General features: G+C 43.2%; 1 protein-coding gene across 1 annotated transcript in view; it reads left to right on the top strand.

The window, feature by feature from the left end:
• The window catches only part of LOC105733377 (stimulated by retinoic acid gene 6 protein-like), a 433,741-nt gene that overhangs the window by 94,181 nt on the left and 322,324 nt on the right, over positions 1–17,236 (top strand). The gene's annotated exons all lie outside the window — the stretch shown is intronic.

Genomic DNA, 17,236 nt, shown 5'->3' with positions numbered 1-17,236 from the left:
AATTCCATGGTAAGGTTTTAGACTGCTTCCAAATAACTACTACTGTAGTCATCCTGTGTATTAGCATATAAATCTCTCCTTATTATTTTCTTTAGACCAACTCTTGGAAGGGGAATGACTGGGTCATAAAGTTTGAACATTTTTGTGATGTTTGATATTATTGCCAAACTGATTTCAAAGAGTTATTCAACTTCACTCCCACCCGACAGCATTGTGCAAGAGAGCCTTTCATTGTGCCATTGAAAGCACGGGGCATTATGGCTTGAAATAGATTTTTTTTTTTTTTTTTTTTTTACTATTTTAATAATTGTCAAAAAGTGTCTTGTAATTTTTATTAGCATTTTTCTGGTTACCGGTAAAGCTGAAGACTTTCCCATATGCTTGTTTCATTGGAGTACATTCCTTTTTGTGAATTGTCTTTTCCTGGCTTCGCGCATTTATCCAGTGGACTGTTAATCCTGCTCAGGTTTAATTGCCCCTTCCTTTTGTGTGTTCATTGCACTTTCTCTACATTCCTTTCAGGGTATGAATAGTGGCCTATCTTGTATTGTAGTTATTTGTGTCTGTGTCTGATCTTTCTTACTGGACTGAGCTCCTGGTGGGCAGAGCCACGCCTGGGCACCAGCCTAGCATGGAGCCTTATTCTAGTAAAGTGCTCAGTGATGATTAATTGGGTAAAATAAGTATATGGTTTCAGTCTGCATGATGCTGAAGTGAGTATTCAGGCTGAGGGGTGCTGCATATAGGCTACAAGGATGTAAGAGCATGGACTTCATTCATTCAGTCATTCAGCAAATAGCAACCGAAGATCTATTGTGTGCTGGGGTCTAGGAAGGCATTGATGAACAAGCCTCCCTAGAGCTTATGGGACAGTGGAGGTGGGAGAATTCAACAACAATTGCACAGCTACAGATCAATCCTACTTATCCCAAAGAGTTCCAGAGCGTTCTATGAATTCTGATAGAGAGAATTCATTTAACATTATCTAGAGAAGTGATCATTTAACATTATCTAGAGAAGTGATTGGCAGACCTTTTCTGTAAAAGGCTAAATAGTAAGTGTGTTAGGCTTTGCGGGTCACATACAGACAATGTCACATAGCCTTCCTTGTGGTTTTCTTTCCTTTTTTTTTTTCTAAAAAAAAAAAATAGTTCTTTAAAAATATTTTTAAAGTTCCTAGCTAAGGAGCTATGCAAAAATAGCTGAGGGCCTGATTGGATCTGTAGACTATAGTTTGCCAACCCTGGTTTAGACTCTAGAGTCATAGAACATCAGAGCTGGAAGGGCCAACTCCCTCATTATTGCACAGATGGGGAAACTGAGTCCCAGAGGGCAGAAGTGGTGTGTTGGGTCCCCTTAGTGATACCTGTGCTGAATCAGGCAGCTGAGGACGTTGCCTGGGTCCTGGGACAGTCACTCTGCCTGTCTCTTGGAGCAGCTTGCTCCTGGCAGGTTTTTGCCTTGGCTGGTGCTGCCCAGGAGGTTAGGAGGTGGTCGGTTCCAGACCACAGGGCTCGCTCCCCAAGGGCTGGTTCCTGTCCCTTCCAGCATGGCAATTCTTTGGCCCAATTCTTCTGTTGAATTGGGGTTGGGGGGTGACAGAAAAGATGGAGCAGCAGCATTATTAATTAATGCTCATGTGTCCCGAGGCTGAGAATTTTGTTGTGTATAGAAGCGTTTCCCTTATTAAAATTGATTTTTACAGTAAAGGTGACATTCTTTTTCAACTGAATCATGTATGGGGCAGTAAATACTAAATATAATTGCTTCCTCTCTCCCAGGCTTTCTCTCCTGACCAAACACACACTTAGCAACAGAGTGTGTTTTGTTTGTTCCGTCTCTGGAGGCTTCCATAGGTGCAGGGGCTGGAGGGACAATGTCAGCTCCCTACCTTCCCCTCACTGTGCAAAGGGAAGCAGGTCAGAGGGCACATCCTTCTGAGCTTCAGCTGGGGGTCCCCCCAGGGCTGTCATCTCTATTCTTAGCAGGCTGTTCCCGCAAAGAATAGCCACTGCCACCCCGCACCCCAAAACTGTGTCCTTAACATCTCTTACCATAGGAATGTTTTGAAACCCCAGCCAGGATGGGAAAACTTGCAAGCAAGTAGGCTGGATTTGATTGACGACTAGATCTTTAGCTAGGGGTCTGCCAGCAGTGTGACCTTGGCAAGCCTCTCCTCCTCTCTGGGCCTCAGTCTCCCCTTTGACACTAAGAGAGGACAGATGTTGCTGTTCCTTAGAGTGTTTGTTTCTGGCAGCCTGTGCTGTGGTTGGCTTGGGGTCACGTTCAGCCCTGAGGACCTTCAGAGTGCTCCTGGGCTCCGGGCTGCCCTCACTCGGCTCTGCCCTTCTCCTGCCTCTATGGTTCCTTTGGTCTTTGCTTTGACTTCTCCGCTACTCCTTATATTTCTGTCCCACTTACGCTAAACTGCTGATCCCAGCACTCTCCCCTCCAGGCCTGGGTGCCTGCAACACCCTCCCCCCACCGCCGAGAATGCCTCTTCCCTCTCTTAACAGGGCTGGTCCTGCCAGCACCTCACCACATTTCCTCTGTCCTTCCTGAATGGCCCAGCAATGGTGGTGTGAATGTGTGTGTGCAGGTGAGTGAGCAGGTATGCCTGTGGACGTGTGCCTGTGTGTGAACGCAAACCACTGCATGTGTGTGAGAATGTTTGTGGTGTGTAAATGAAAGCATGGATGAATGGGTGTTCAGGTTACATTGAGGACAAAGCATTTTGTTTAGCTTGCACACACACACACATATATTCAGAGCTTCAAAGAGCCAGGTTTAAGAAAATGCCTGTCTAAAACACCCCCACTTCATTTCTGTGGTCAACCCATTCTTTTCTTTCTTTTTTTGAGACAGAGTCTCGCTCTATTGCTCAGGCTAGAGTGCAGTGGCACTATCTTGGCTCACTGCAACCTCTACCTCCTGGTTCAAGCGATTCTCCTGCCTCAGCCTCTTGAGTAGCTGGGATTACAGATATGTGCCACCATGCCCAGCTAATTTTTGTATTTTTTTTTTTTTAAATAGAGATGGGGTTTCACCATGTTGGTCAGGCTGGTCTCGAACTCCTGACCTCGTGATCTGCCTGCCTCGGCCTCCCAAAGTGGTGGGATTACAGATATGAGCCATCATGCCCTTCAATCAACCCCATTCTTAAAGCCCTTTCTTTGGGCAGTGCTTCTCAAGCTGTTCTGTGCATAGGAATTACCTGGGGATCTTGCTAAACTGCAGACTTTGGTTCAGCAGGTCTGGGGTGAAACTTGGGATGGTTTTTGTTGTTTTTATTTTGAGACAGGGTCTCACTCTGTCATCCAGGCTGAAGTGCAATGGCACAATCATGGCTCACTATAGCCTTGAACTACTGGACTTAAGTAATCCTCCCACCTCAGCCTTCTGAACAGCTGGGACTACAGGCACACACCACCATGCTCAGCTAATTTTTTAACTTTTATTTTTAGTAGAGGTGAGATCTTGCTATGTCGCCCAGGCTGGTCTTGAACTCCTGAGCTCAACTGATCCTCGCACCTTGACCTCCCAAAGCACTGCGGTTATAGGCATGAGCTACCATGCCTGGCCCAGAGACTCAGGCTGTCTAATAAGCCACGAGCTGCTGCTGCTGCTGTTGCTGGTCTCCATACCAACTCCGAGTGGACTGAACTTTGCACAAGGCTCTAGACCACTGATTGGTTGTCAAACTGTGGCTCATGGGGCAAATCTGACCCAATGTCTGTTTTCGTAAACAGAGTTTTATTGGAACTAGGATCATCTACAGAATTTGCGGAGCCCAGTGCAATATGAAAATATGAGATCCTTTGTTCCAAAACTATTAAGACTCTCAAGACAGCAACAGCAGAGCACTAAGCTAAAAAGGTCCTTTTAAGCATGGGCACTGTGTTTGCACGGGCTGAACACCCATGAGGCTGGCTCTGCCGGGAACACAGCCATGCCCATTTGTTCATGTATTGTCCGTGGCTGCCCTTGCCATACGATGGCAGAGTTGAGCGGTCAGGATGGAGGCCACATGGTCTATGAAGCCGAAAGTTGTCATTCTCTGGTGCTTTACAGAAAAAAGTTTGCAGCCTCCCCTTCCAGATTACTGGTTCTCACAAACTTGGCTGTGGGTTGGAATCACCTCGTGAGATTCTACAACGCTGCTGCCTGGGGGCCTCCCTCAGAGATTCTGATGTAGCTGATCTCTGGTGAGGCCTGGGTATGAGGGTGGGGACAGTGTGGGGGGCGGAAGTTGAAGCTGCCCAGGCTCTAGGCTGACCACATGTGCCCAAACTTCAGTCAACACTGAAGGTCCTAGTTAGAAGCCAGCAGCTTCCCAGCAGCTCTGATAACAAATCAACTGTGAACCCCTGCTAGAACTACAGTTGGGTTCTTTGGGTATCTTCTTGAAACAAACGTAGAGTCCCTGAGAGCCAGACTAAATTCACTGATGCCAGGTCCTTGGGGGGACCAACCATCCTCGTTTGGAACTCAGAGATTTCCTGCAATGCAGGGCTTTCACTGCTCAAACTGAGATAGTCCTCAGCAAACTAGAGGATGGAGGAGGGGGTCCCAGTACCTCTGGGTGCCTCTGATTTGCCCAGAAGAGCAAGTGCAGGAGAATTCTGCAGATGACCTCCTCCAAGTCCTGTTAGGTTGATCTTGTTCATAGTATGACCAGTCGAGGGCCGTGAACACCCAGGGAATTCACAAAACTATGTTCTCCTGACCAGTTATAGACAGGCATACGTATATATACATACATATATATATATATATATATGTGCCTGTCTTCGAGTGATGTTATTTTTGACATTAACCCATTACAGTCTAGATTTTGAAATGTACAGGGAACAGACTCTCCTAAGATGACCAACTTAGCTGAACAATTGATTTCCAACTTCACCACACATTTATGACAGTAGCCAATTAGCAGAAGCAATCACGCAGCACCCTAGTCAATCTTTTCCTTGCTTCCCTGCATTCTTTTATTCTATATTCTTCCTTCTTCCCTCCTTCAAGGAACGAAGGCATTGAATGGGATGATTTGAAGTTTCTACTCAATTCTGTGGCTCTCAAGGAGTCATTGGCGGTTTCTGGATGGGTGCATGAAGGTTCAGGGCTTTGAGCACTCACTGTCCAATGGTTTGGGCCAAGGCTCTGAAGAGAACACTAGTGACCTCCATGAGGCCTCATCTAAGAGGTGGTAATCATGGTGACAGTAATAGGAGCCAGCACTCATATGGCTCATATGCTTCAGGTCCATTCACTCACAGCCTCTTCAATAAGTGCTATTATTATTCCCATTTCAGTAATGCAGAAACTGAGAAATGAAGCGTCTAGACTTGTGCAAGGTCACACAGCTACTAAGTCAAGATGAGATTTGCACCAGGCAGTCCAGCTCCAGAGTCCATACCCTTAGCCTTATGTTTTCTAGCCTCTCAGGGTGCAGGGGGTGCAGAGGGAGGCATTTGAGAGGCCTGAACAGGGCTTGTGACTGCTGAGAAGTGGGGATAATCATGGCTTGGGCTATGAAAGATGGTGGGGCCATTTGATTCAGCCTCCCAAGTTTCAGAGCCTGCCTTTAGCCTTTTCCTAGAGCAGTGGACCCCCACTTCTTTTAGGGACAGAGTGTCTGGACATCATTGTGCCTTTTGTTGTCCACCAGGACATCTCAACACATGTAAGTTCATCTTGCAAATGACAATCAGAAACAGTTTTACCTGTAGGAAACATGGCTCTATTCGACATGTGCAAAATGTAGTGACAACCACATGTTCATGGCGAAGTTGTTGAACTTGCAATTTTATTCTGTTTCCCATCAATATTTATTTTGCCATTTGCCATTTATTCACTAAAGAAAAAAAATCTCTGCTCAAAAGCAGACAAGCAGTTGGAAGCACTAGTGTTTTAAGGAAAACATATAAATAAAAAATTTAAATTCAGAAATTTCTCTCCATGAACTTACTGTTATTCTCATTATTTGGAAGTTGAGAAATGATGAACCATTGAATGGGATGAGCCCATCTAACTCCCAAAGCAGCAGAGCTGGGAGAACCAGGCCAACTGCCTCCTTCCCTCTGATGCTGGAAATAAGTGTAACCTTGAACTCCCTGGTTCTCACACACTGTGGGTAGAAGGGAGGTTGTGTTAATAATAATAACTTAAAATCTGCTAGATCTTCAGCCATGTCAAAATCTCTCCAGGTTTTGCCATGAGAGTGTCCCACATATACTCACAGTCTTCTTGTGTTTGCCAGCTCTGTCTCCCTGCTGATGTCTGCACTCATTTGGTCTTGTGAAATAGGTGCCTCATCACTGTGTCTGCTGCTAATGTCATCTGTAGCAAAGCTGAGTCCTTATCTAAAGTTATGTAAAGGAAAATAAAAATCCTTTTTTTTTTTTTGAGATGGAGTCTTGCTCTGTTGCCCAGGCTGGAGTGTGGTGGCATGATCTCGGCTCACTGCAACCTCTGCCTCCCGGGTTCAAGCTATTCTCAAGCCTCAGCTGCCTGAGTAGCTGGGATTACAGGTGTGCGCCACCATGCCTGGCTAATTTTTATATTTTTAGTAGAGATGGGGTTTCACCATGTTGTTCAGGCTTATCTCAAACTTTTGGTTTCAAATGATCCACGAGTCTCAGCCTCCCAAAGTGCTAGGATTACAGGCATGAGCCACTGTGCCCAGCCGAGCTCCTCAAATTTCTTATGGAAAAGAGAAACTTAAGTCTGAAGGCTGAGTCCTTGCAGCCTCCTCTTCCAAATGAATAACTATTACTAACCTTATACATCCCCAGAGGAAGGTAAAAGCCTCAGGCATCTGCAAAGGGCTGCCCCCGTAGATCATTCATAAGTAAATTCTTTGCTGGCCTCTATAAACAAGGACATGCCAATTGTAACTCTGGGTCAACAATCTAAGTGTAGCTCCTAAAACTCTACACTGATAATGTCTCTTACAAGCTTATCTCCCCAGGTGCAGAACCAAGTCAAGACTCATTTCCTCTAACTACCCAGAGACTGGATAACTGATTCTTCCTTTACTCCCTTTCTCTCTTTAGACATTCACCTTATCTTACATAAATGTAGATTTACCGGACACTCACTGAAGTCTCACAAGAATGTAACTATTCGCCTTACTGGCTACCCTACGTGCCTTTCCCCACTTCAAGGAAATGTATAAATCCTAAACCTCCCGAAAAATAGTCACAAATGTGTCTATGGCTCATGTTTTTCCTGGATGTGCCCTAAAGCTGGCTTAATAAACCTCAGTGATTGAGACTTTTGTCTCAGTTACTCATTTCGGTTTTGTTAAAATGCGCACTCTGAATGAAGAGACACCCCAAACAGCCTTTGTATGAGCAACATGGCTGTTTATTCACCCGGGTGTAGGCAGGCTGAGTCTGAAAAGAGAGTCAGTGGAGAACAGTGGGATAGGAGTTGGTTTTATAGGTTTGGGGTATGCAGTGGCAAGTTACAGAAGTTACAGTTTAGGGTGGTTTTTTGGAAGCCGGGAGGGGGTCGTAGGTTTGCAAGCTGGGAGGGGGTCGTAGGGTCTGAAGTCATGAGGTTGACCAAGGTGGGTTACAAAGTCCAATGGTCTTGTCAATCGAGGCCAGAATAAAAAACAATAGAAGAATGTCTCAGGTTAGTTAGGCGCTGCAGGGGTTGATTGTTCTTCCACTTTTACTTCAGGTTTTCCATTTCCAGAAGGCCCTCCAGAGGTGTATGTGTGGGCCATGGCACTGTCAGTCAGCCTAAAAGACATATTGTCAGTTACATATCTTAGTGTCACCAAACATGATCCTGAGAGATGCTATGGCTTATAGTAGCAGACTTCTGATTTTTAACTGGCGTATGGCTGCCTGGAATAATGAGTGTATCCCCTAGCCTCCCTTGCAGCTAGGTTTGGTTATGTGATTAAATTTAAGCAAATGAGAAATAAGTAGACACTGTGTATAATTATTAAAAGCAGGAGGATATGCACTTCTCCCTCACTTTCTGCTTGCTGAAATGTAGCTGTAATGGCTGGAGGTCTGGCAGCCATCTTGGACCATGAGTTGAATTTGGAAATGGAAGGCATGTGTGATATAGTAACGAGATGGAAAGAGCATGGGTCCTTGATCCTGTAGTATGTCATACCAGCCCAGTACTTCTAACTGCTGGACTTCTTGAAAGTAAGAAAAGAGTAAGGCCAGGCGTGGTGGGTCATGTCTGTAATCCCAGCACTTTGGGAGGCCAAGGTGGGTGGATCACAAGGTCAGGAGTTCAAGACCAGCCTAGCCAATATGGTGAAACCCTGTCTCTACTAAAAATACAAAAAAAATTAGCTGGGCTTGGTGGTAGGTGCCTGTAGTCCCAGCTACTTGGGAGACTGAGGCAGGAGGATCACTTGAACCTGGGAGGAGGAGGTGGCAGTGAGCCGAGATCTCACCAGTTTACTCCAGCCTGGGCTACGGAGTGAGACTCTGTCTCTAACAAAAAGGAAGAGAGTAAGAGAAGAGTAAACATTTTATCTTGTTTAAGACACTATTATTTGGGGTTTTTCTTTTCCTCAGAGTTGAACCTTGCCTCAACAAATATTTATGCCGGAATGGAACTGCATTCTTCTCAGTGCTCATGGCTTGAGCCTCACTGTCCAAGTTGAAATGAGGACAATGTGTTCCTCCCCAGCTCGGTTGCCCATGGTTTTACCTGGGCCCCAAAGCAAAGTTCCTGACTTCCCAGTGCAGCCATTCTTTTTTCCTTCTTTTTCTCTCCTAGTGATGCATTATTCCAGAGCTTTTCATATTTTAATCATGCAGGAAGCATGTTACAATGCAGGTTCTGATGCAGTAAGTGTGGAGGCAAGGCTGGAGAGTCTGCGTTTCTAAGTTTTCATCTGATGTTGCAGGTACTGAGAACTAAGGGATTATAAAATTGGCTGTAAGCTTTTTGCAGACATGGACCATGTGGAAATCTCTGTTTCCTCAATGCCTGGCACACAACAGATACTCAGTGTATGCCCAATGATTCACTGAATAATAGGCAATTAGCATGCCAGATGCCAAGAAGTCCTGCAGGAAAGAAACCTGCCACTCTGTTTACTATGCAGAGCTCAAATTTATTTTCATTGGAACCCTATTTTCAGAAACATCTATTAACATTTTATAGAAATAGTGGTTTGAGAAAGCCACTTTGAGAGACCCTGGTCTAAGGTGGGATCTTAGCTGACCCTATAATTAGAATGAACTGATTTCCATACAAGAATCTCAAACCCAGGTTTCTGTTTGGGTGTCTGGTTCAGCAATTAACAGAAATTGTTTTAGCTCATAACTTTCTGTACCCCTGAGGTCCTGCAGACTCCTTGAGGGGACGTATTTAAATACAATTAAATATAGGAGCTGTTGCAATTGCTAAGATGTTCAGTTTTCCTCTTCCCCTGGCAGTGCCCAACAGGCCTGTGACCCCCCTCAGGGCACGAGAGCCCGAGTTATTTGCCAATTAGCATGATCTTGTGGATTATTTGAAATGCCTTTGTTCCCAGGCTGAGGCAAGGAGAAAGTCTGGGGGAAAACTGAAGGAGGACTTGACTGTGGTTAGAAACTGGTGAAAAACCGAGTTCCCCTCGGGGAACAATGTTGACTCTGTCAAGCCCTGGAGCTTTTTAGCTGCAAAAGAAGCCTCTTGGGCTCTGGAAACTCTGCCTTCCTCAACTTCAAGGAAAGGGAGAGAGCTGGGAATTGGTGCTTTGTCATGGCTCTGTGGGAGCGTTTTCAGAAAGGCAGGCCCAGCTGTCTGTCCTGGAACTCCAAGAATGGCCCAAAGCTCCCAAGGAGGTGGCTTTACAGGATCAAGTCAGAGGGTCTACATAGGCTGCATCCCCTTAATAGAACATGGGCACCCAGCCCTTCCTCCTCATTTTGGGTCTTCCTAACAACGTGGTCTGCAGGGAAAATCTTACTCAATGTCCTACTCTGCATGTCAGAGACACGGCCTCTATGAAATAAAGGTAGAGCCATAAAGAGAAGGAGGACAGGCATTCTTTAGAAAGCCACAGAATGAGACTTAAAAAAAAATGATTAAATGAAAAGGGAATTGATAAGAAAAGGAAACTATGTCAGAGAAACTGAAAATGTAATCACAGAATGAAAACCCACCACTAATCCCTGGGTAAGATTAAAGAACAGAATTGGCACTGTAAAATATTAAATCAGTGCTGTAGAGGTCAAGGTTAAGAAATCTCATCAAATATGCAGAGAGAAAGATACAGAAATGAAAAAGGCAGGAGGAAAGTTTATAGATAGGGAGACCAGAGAGCATAGAAGCACCAAGTGGACATTTGGTGATTCTGAAGGGTCAGACCAGAGAGAAACAATTGTTAAATATAGTGAACCTCAAGTTTCTCTTCAAAGAATCAGTATATCAGTATGTTCAGCTCTCTTATTCTTTAATTCTCCACTTTAAAGTTTAACTTCCTTGTAGTTTCACTAAACAACCTTTTCCACCAGTTCTAATCAGTGGTTCACATCTGTTCCCCTGGTCTCCTGCTCCATCCTGACTCATTCTGGTCACCTGCTCCAGTCACCTGCTTTGACCCCTGGTTACCTGCTCTGACCTGCATGTAACAGTCCTTCCCGCCAAACTACCCACCCCACCACTCTGGCTCATACCCCTGCTCTCTTTAAAATAGCCAATTGGAATTAGCCTAGACAGTGCTTGGTAACCCTAGCCAATAGGGGAATGACACAGCAGTAGGGGTGACCTCAGTCACAAATAAGAACCCCTTCTCCTTCCTTGTCCAGGTGTGCGCTCGCCATTGTTCCCTCTGTGAGCTGCACCCTCCTATAGAAGTAAATTGCCTTGCTGAGGAAATTGATACTCAAGTGCTACTTCTTTTGCTGCACCAAAAATTTACACATAACACAATCAACAGTAAAGGAAATACCACGTGCACCCTGAGTGTGCAGATAACTCGAGATCAATATATCCCAGGACAAACTTGCTGGAAATGGACCTCTACCTAGACACCCCACAAAAACGTTTGAAGAATCAGGATTTTTAAAAGCCTACAAGTATATACACAGAATAAAGAGGAAATCTACTAAGGAAAGAAAATCAGACTGTCTTCAAGGTCTTATTGCCCTCAATTCGGATAAAGAACATCTACAGAGTTTTCAGAAGAATAGAGAAAAAGATTTTGATTCGATAATTTGATGCCCAACCAAGGTACTTACAGTGTTTGAAGTCTCAAGAAAGATACCTTCAAATATGCAAGGGTTTAAGAAATATACAACCCTAAGCCCTTTTTAAATCAGGAACTCTGAGATGTGTTTAAAATTGTCAAGAGATGAAGCAAATTTAAGAATCAAGAATAGGGAAACCATGAAATGAAATTACAGGGTGCAAATGCCATTTAAATTCTCTGTTTAAACAGAAAAAACTAAAGAATTTTAAAAGTGGTTCAAAATTTGAAAAGTTACAAATATTCTCAATAAGAGGCAAAGAGAACTTGAGAAGTATTGATGAACTCTTGATTAATAGTTAGAAAAATACTGTGAGTTAAAGAATGCTTTTGAAAAGTTAAAATAACTATTTGTAGAATTATAGACAGAAAATGTGCCATATATAAATACACATAAAATGCATTACAATATATAATATATAATTATATAACATATGTGATATGTACACACATACACACACTGGAAAAGATAAAAAGCAAAGAATACATGATCTGCATGCCAAACAGCAAACACTGGAAGAAGCAAAAAAACATTAAAATAATTTTTAGGTGATAGATATAATACTAATAATATATTTCAACAATGAGTGTAAATGGGCTATATTCCTTTATTTTATGACAAAAATTCTCAAATTGTATGCTTCCTCAAGAGGTGCTTTCAAAATACAGTAAAACAGTCATGCAAAAAGCAAATAGGATACAGCAGTTCCTCTCCTAGGTGTATACCCAAAGCGATTGAAAGCAGGGACTCAAACAGATCCTCATACATCAATGTTCATTGCTGCATTATCCACAACAGACAAAAGGTGGAAACAACCCAAGTGTTTATCAGCAGGTCAATGAGTAACAAAATGTGTTACATACATACTAGAGAATATTATTCAGCCATGAAAAGGAATGAAATTGTGATACCTGCTAAAACACAGATGAACCTTAAAGACAAGCTAAGTGAAATAAAATAAGTCAGACACAAAAGGACAAATATTGAGATACCTAGAATGGGCAAATTCACAGATAGAAAGTGGATTAGAAATGATCAGAGGCTGGAGAGAGGGGAAATAAGAAGCTATTGCTTAATGGTTAGAGTTTCTTTTTGGGATAATGAAAAGTTTTTGACATAGTTATAATAGTTGTAGAACACTGTGAATATAATTAATACCACTAAATTGTGAACCTAAAAATGGTTAAAATGGTATATTTTCCCCCAATTAAAAAATATATATCAAAGTAAATGATTTACATTAAGCACATATGAACATAAAGAAAGCAGGAGCCCTAATATTAATTTCAGGCTAAGTAGGATTCAAAACCAAACAGATTAAATGCAACAAAGAGATTTTATTTACTTATTTATTATTTTTTTAAAGTGATGAGGGTCCCGCTATGTTGCTCAGGCTGGTCTCCAACTCCTAGCCTCAAGCAATCTTTCTGCCTTGATCTTCCAAAGTGCTGGGATTACAGGCATGAGACACTATATCCTGGTCTCAAAGAGCTTTTATTTCTATAAAAGGTACAGTTATTTTGAATATATAACAATTATAAATATGCAATTAGTAACATAGCATGAAAATATATAAAACACACACACATACGTACACACCTCAGTTATCATTATCTAGGACAAAAATAACAAGCTTGCCCAATTAAGTAAGAGACATTTTCCTTTTTCCATTTTCCTTCTCTTTGCCCCAATGCAAGAGAGGAAGCACAGCATAGAACAGAGGGGACTGTGAGGAGCAGACCCTCCCTAGTAGTCATCTATACTCACCAAAATAGGAAATTTTCATCAATACTTTTATTACCATCTAATCCTTAGATTCTATTTGCATTTTTCCAAATGTCCCAATAATGTTCTTTACGTCAAAAAGAATTAGTTCAGAGTCACATATTGCCTTTTGTTGTTGTTGTTGTTGTGTTGTTGAGATGGAGTTTCACTCTTGTTGCCCAGCTGGAGTGCAATGGCACGATCTTGGCTCACCGCAACCTCCGTATCCTGGGTTCAAGTGATTCTCTTGTCTCAGCCTCCTGAGTAGCTGGGATTACAGGCATGTACCACCACACCCAGCTAATTTTGTATTTTTAGTAGAGATGAGGTTTCTCCATGTTGGTCAGGCTGGTCTTGAACTCCCGACCTCAGGTGATCCACCAGCCTCAGCCTCCTAAAGTGCTGGGATTACAGGTGTGAGCCACTGTGCCCAGCCATGTGTTGCCGTTACATATTAGTTTCTTGTCTCTTCAGACTCCTTCACTTTGGAACACTTCCTTAGTCTTTCTTTGACTCTCATGACCTTGATACTTTTGAAGATTACAAACCATTTATTTTGTTTACTGTCCTTTAATTTGAGCCTGTCTGACATTTCCTCCCAGTTAGATTCAAGTTATGCATCTTAAGTAGAAATGACATGGAAGTGATGCTTCTGTGACCTTCTCATTGCAATCTTGCAGATGGCTCAGGATGCTGATTTATCCCGTTGTTCATAATGTTCATGTTGATAACCTGACCAAGTTGATAAGCCTTGTATCTGCCAGGCTTCCTCACTGTAGCTTTACTCTCTTCCTCTATGAATAAGTACTTTGTGGGGAGATATTTTGAGAGTGTGCAAATATCCTATTCTTCATTGAACTTTTAATTTATTCATTTATTACTTTATGTCAGATAGTCTCATGATTTCCTGTTTTATTCAGTAAGTTATGGTTTATTACTATCACTATTTATCTTAGTGCCCAAATTGCCTCTGATTTGGTGTTTGGTAGCCCCTTTAAGCTGATTCATTTTGACACATTTCTATCATTCTTTAAGCCACCTTGCTTTCTAGAATGATAGTATGTTCTAGGATATCTTGCATTTTCCCTTTCTAAGCTCTGGAGTCAGCCATTTCTCCGGGGAACTCTTGTTCCTTTGAAAGGAGGATGGTATTTAGAAGCCAAGACCTGAACACTAGGTGTGCTCATTGCTATTGGGATATCACTACCCCAGGCCCTTTCAGTGAACATTAAGTTGATAAGCCTGCTGTTTGCCAGGATTCTCCATTGTAGTATTATGCTCTTCTTCTGAAGATATGTGTATATATATCTTCTCTAATATATGTATATTTACATCTACATTTCTGTATCTATCTCCATATTTTGAAATCAGTGAGTTCACACCAACAGCCCTAATTCTAGTCCAATATCACTGGATTCATTCTAGTTCTCTTATTTTCTCCATGTTATAACTCCCTTCCCTGAAAGTGAGAAATATCATTCATATTATCCTTAATACAGTCTATTACAATTCTATTTTTTTTATTAAACTTGTTGGAGCTCTTCCTCTCCCTCTTCCCTTCTATTCCTCCAAAAGCCATTAGCTGTGGCCAAGCAAGGTCAGTGCCTGCAGGGGTGAGGGAGAGCCTTGGTAACCTGAAGCAGGCTGTCAGAGCCCATGTGGAGCACCAAGGGCATTGTGCAGGGGTGTTGCCAGGCATGGAGTGCAGAGCCTAAGTGTGGGGCAAGCAGAGTATTGGTTCAGGGGAGGAGGTGTGCAAACAGCATGAGGCATCAGAGAATAAAAGGAAAACATTCTGATACCCAGTGTAGGGTATCATAATCCAGCAGGATGAAAAAGCCACCCAGATGAGAAGGGCAGACTGGTGCAGGGTGTTAAACTGGTGCAGTATCTGTGGGGGATTGGTTCCAGGACCCCCATGGATGTTCATGTTCCTTATCTAATATGGTATAATATTTGCATAGAACCTATGCACATCTTCCCATATGCCTTCAGTCATCTCTAAATTACTTATAATATTGAATACAATGCAAATGCTGAGGAAACCAATAAAGTTGTTAAAGAGTTGCATTCAGAAAAGGAATTGGAGCCAGACTTGGTGGCTCTCTCCTATAATCCCAGCACTTTGGAAGGCTGAGGTAGGTGGATCACCTGAGGTCAGGAGTTCAAGACCAGCCTGGCCAAGATGGTGAAACCCTGTCTTTACTAAAAATACAAAAAATTAGCCAGGCATTGTGGTGTATGCTTGTAATCCCAGCTACTAGGGAGGCTACGGCAGGAGAATCACTTGAACCTGGGAGGCAGAGGTTGCAGTGAGCCGAGATCACATCATTGCACTCCAGCCTGGGCAACAAGAGCGAGACTCTATCTCAAAAAAAAAAAAGCAGAAAAGAGAAAAGAAAAGGAATTGGTTTTATGGGTGGATTATTTTAAATCTTTAGGAAACAGATAACTTTATGGGAAAAGTACGAAATGCATATGAGAGTATTTTTTGAAAATAGCATAACTTTACACCAAAAACCTGAGGATGAGATCCCAGAAAACTATAATCCAGTTTCACTTGTGGCAGGAAGTGAGTGGGACTTTTCCAATTGCCTCAGAATGAGTAATTGATACCTAAAGCAGTAGATCTAAAGAAAGCCACTGGACCAGTTCAAGCTCTCCAGAGAAATAGAACAGGATATGTGTAGATGTATATAGAGAGAGTTGTTTCAAGGAATTGGCTCATGGGATTGTAAACGCTTAGAAGTCCAAAATCTGCAAGGTGGGCCAGCAGGCTGAGACTCAGGGAAGAGTTGTGGTTCAAGTGCAAAGGCAGTTTGCTGGCAGAATTCTTTCTTGCTCAGGGGAGATCAGTCTATTATTTTATGTTTTATATTATCTTTATTCTGTTCACACCTTCGACAGAAGGATGAAGCCCATCTACATTACAGAGGGTAATCTGCTTTACTCAAAGTCCATGTATTTAAATGTTAATCTCATCCAAAAAACACCTTCACAGAAACATCTAGAAGAATGTACTGCCAAATATCTGGGCACCACGGCCAAGCCAAATTGATACATAAAATTAACCATCACAGACACGTTGTAAAGAAAGCCAAAAAGCATCAGAGGCCCAGGCATCTACTTCCGGATTCACTAGGAGCTGGCTGCACAAGCTCCTTCCACCGCCTCATCATTCCAGCAACCTCCCCAGCTCCAGCCAGAGGACTGGAGAGAAGGTACTTACAGAAATCTGGATCAGTGACTGAGGGGAGGCTGTGTTCTCCACCGGGCAAGTGAGGACCCCAGAGGATACTTCTTAGAGACTTGGGGAGGCTGCAGGAAGCCTTAGATCCCATTTGTTGGTTGGGTATTGGTTAAGCTGTGAAATCTGGATCCCAAGAAAAGGGGTTGAGATGATGGCTGTGTGGTGGGAGATCCCTTGGGCAGCCAGGCAAGCATCCCCAGGAGTTTAGGGCAGGTGTGGGGTATTTGCTGCATCCGTTTCCTGAAGCTGCCATTACACCTGCCACAGACTGGATGGCTTAAAGAATAGAAGTTAATTTTCTTCCAGTTCTGAAGGTTATAATTCTAAGGTCCAAGTCGCAATAGGATGGGGTTCTTCTGAGCCTCTCTCCGTGGCTTGTAGGTGGCTGCCTTCTACTTCTCTGTGGACTTTGTCTTTGCTCTATGCTTCTTGTGATCTAATCTCCTCTTTTTTTTTTTTTTTTCGAGGCAGAGTCTCATTCTGTTTCCCAGGCTGGAGTGCAGTGGCACAACCTCAGCTCACCACAACCTCCACCTCCTGGGTTGAAGCGATTCCCCTGCCTCAGCCTCCCGAGTAGCTGAGACTACAGGTGCATGCCATCATGCCCGGCTAGTTTTTTGTATTTTAGTAGAGACAGGGTTTCACCATGTTGGCCAGGATGGTCTCAATCTCCTGACCTTGTGATCCACCAACCTTGGCCTCCCAAAGTGCTGGGATTATAGGTGTGAGCCACCGTGCCCGGCCATCTCCTCTTCTTATGAGGACACTAGTCAGGCTGAATTGGAGCCCACCCCCATGAACTTACTCAACCTTAGTCACCTCTTTAAAGACCACGTCTCCAAATACAGTCACATTCTGGGGGTCAGGACTTCAACATATGAATTTTGAGGCAGCACAATTCAATCCACAGCAGCTGTGAACATAGAGAACAGTGCCTGCTTCAACTGAGGATTCCTGAAAGGCTGCTGGCAGCCTGGGCTGAGAGGGTGGGTAACGACTTTGGTGT

Source organism: Aotus nancymaae, unplaced genomic scaffold (genome assembly GCF_030222135.1).
Source record: "Aotus nancymaae isolate 86718 unplaced genomic scaffold, 86718_ANA_hifiasm-v0.15.2.pri h1tg000003l, whole genome shotgun sequence".
Classification (NCBI taxonomy): domain Eukaryota; kingdom Metazoa; phylum Chordata; class Mammalia; order Primates; family Aotidae; genus Aotus; species Aotus nancymaae.
This window is presented reverse-complemented; position numbering and strand designations above follow the sequence as displayed.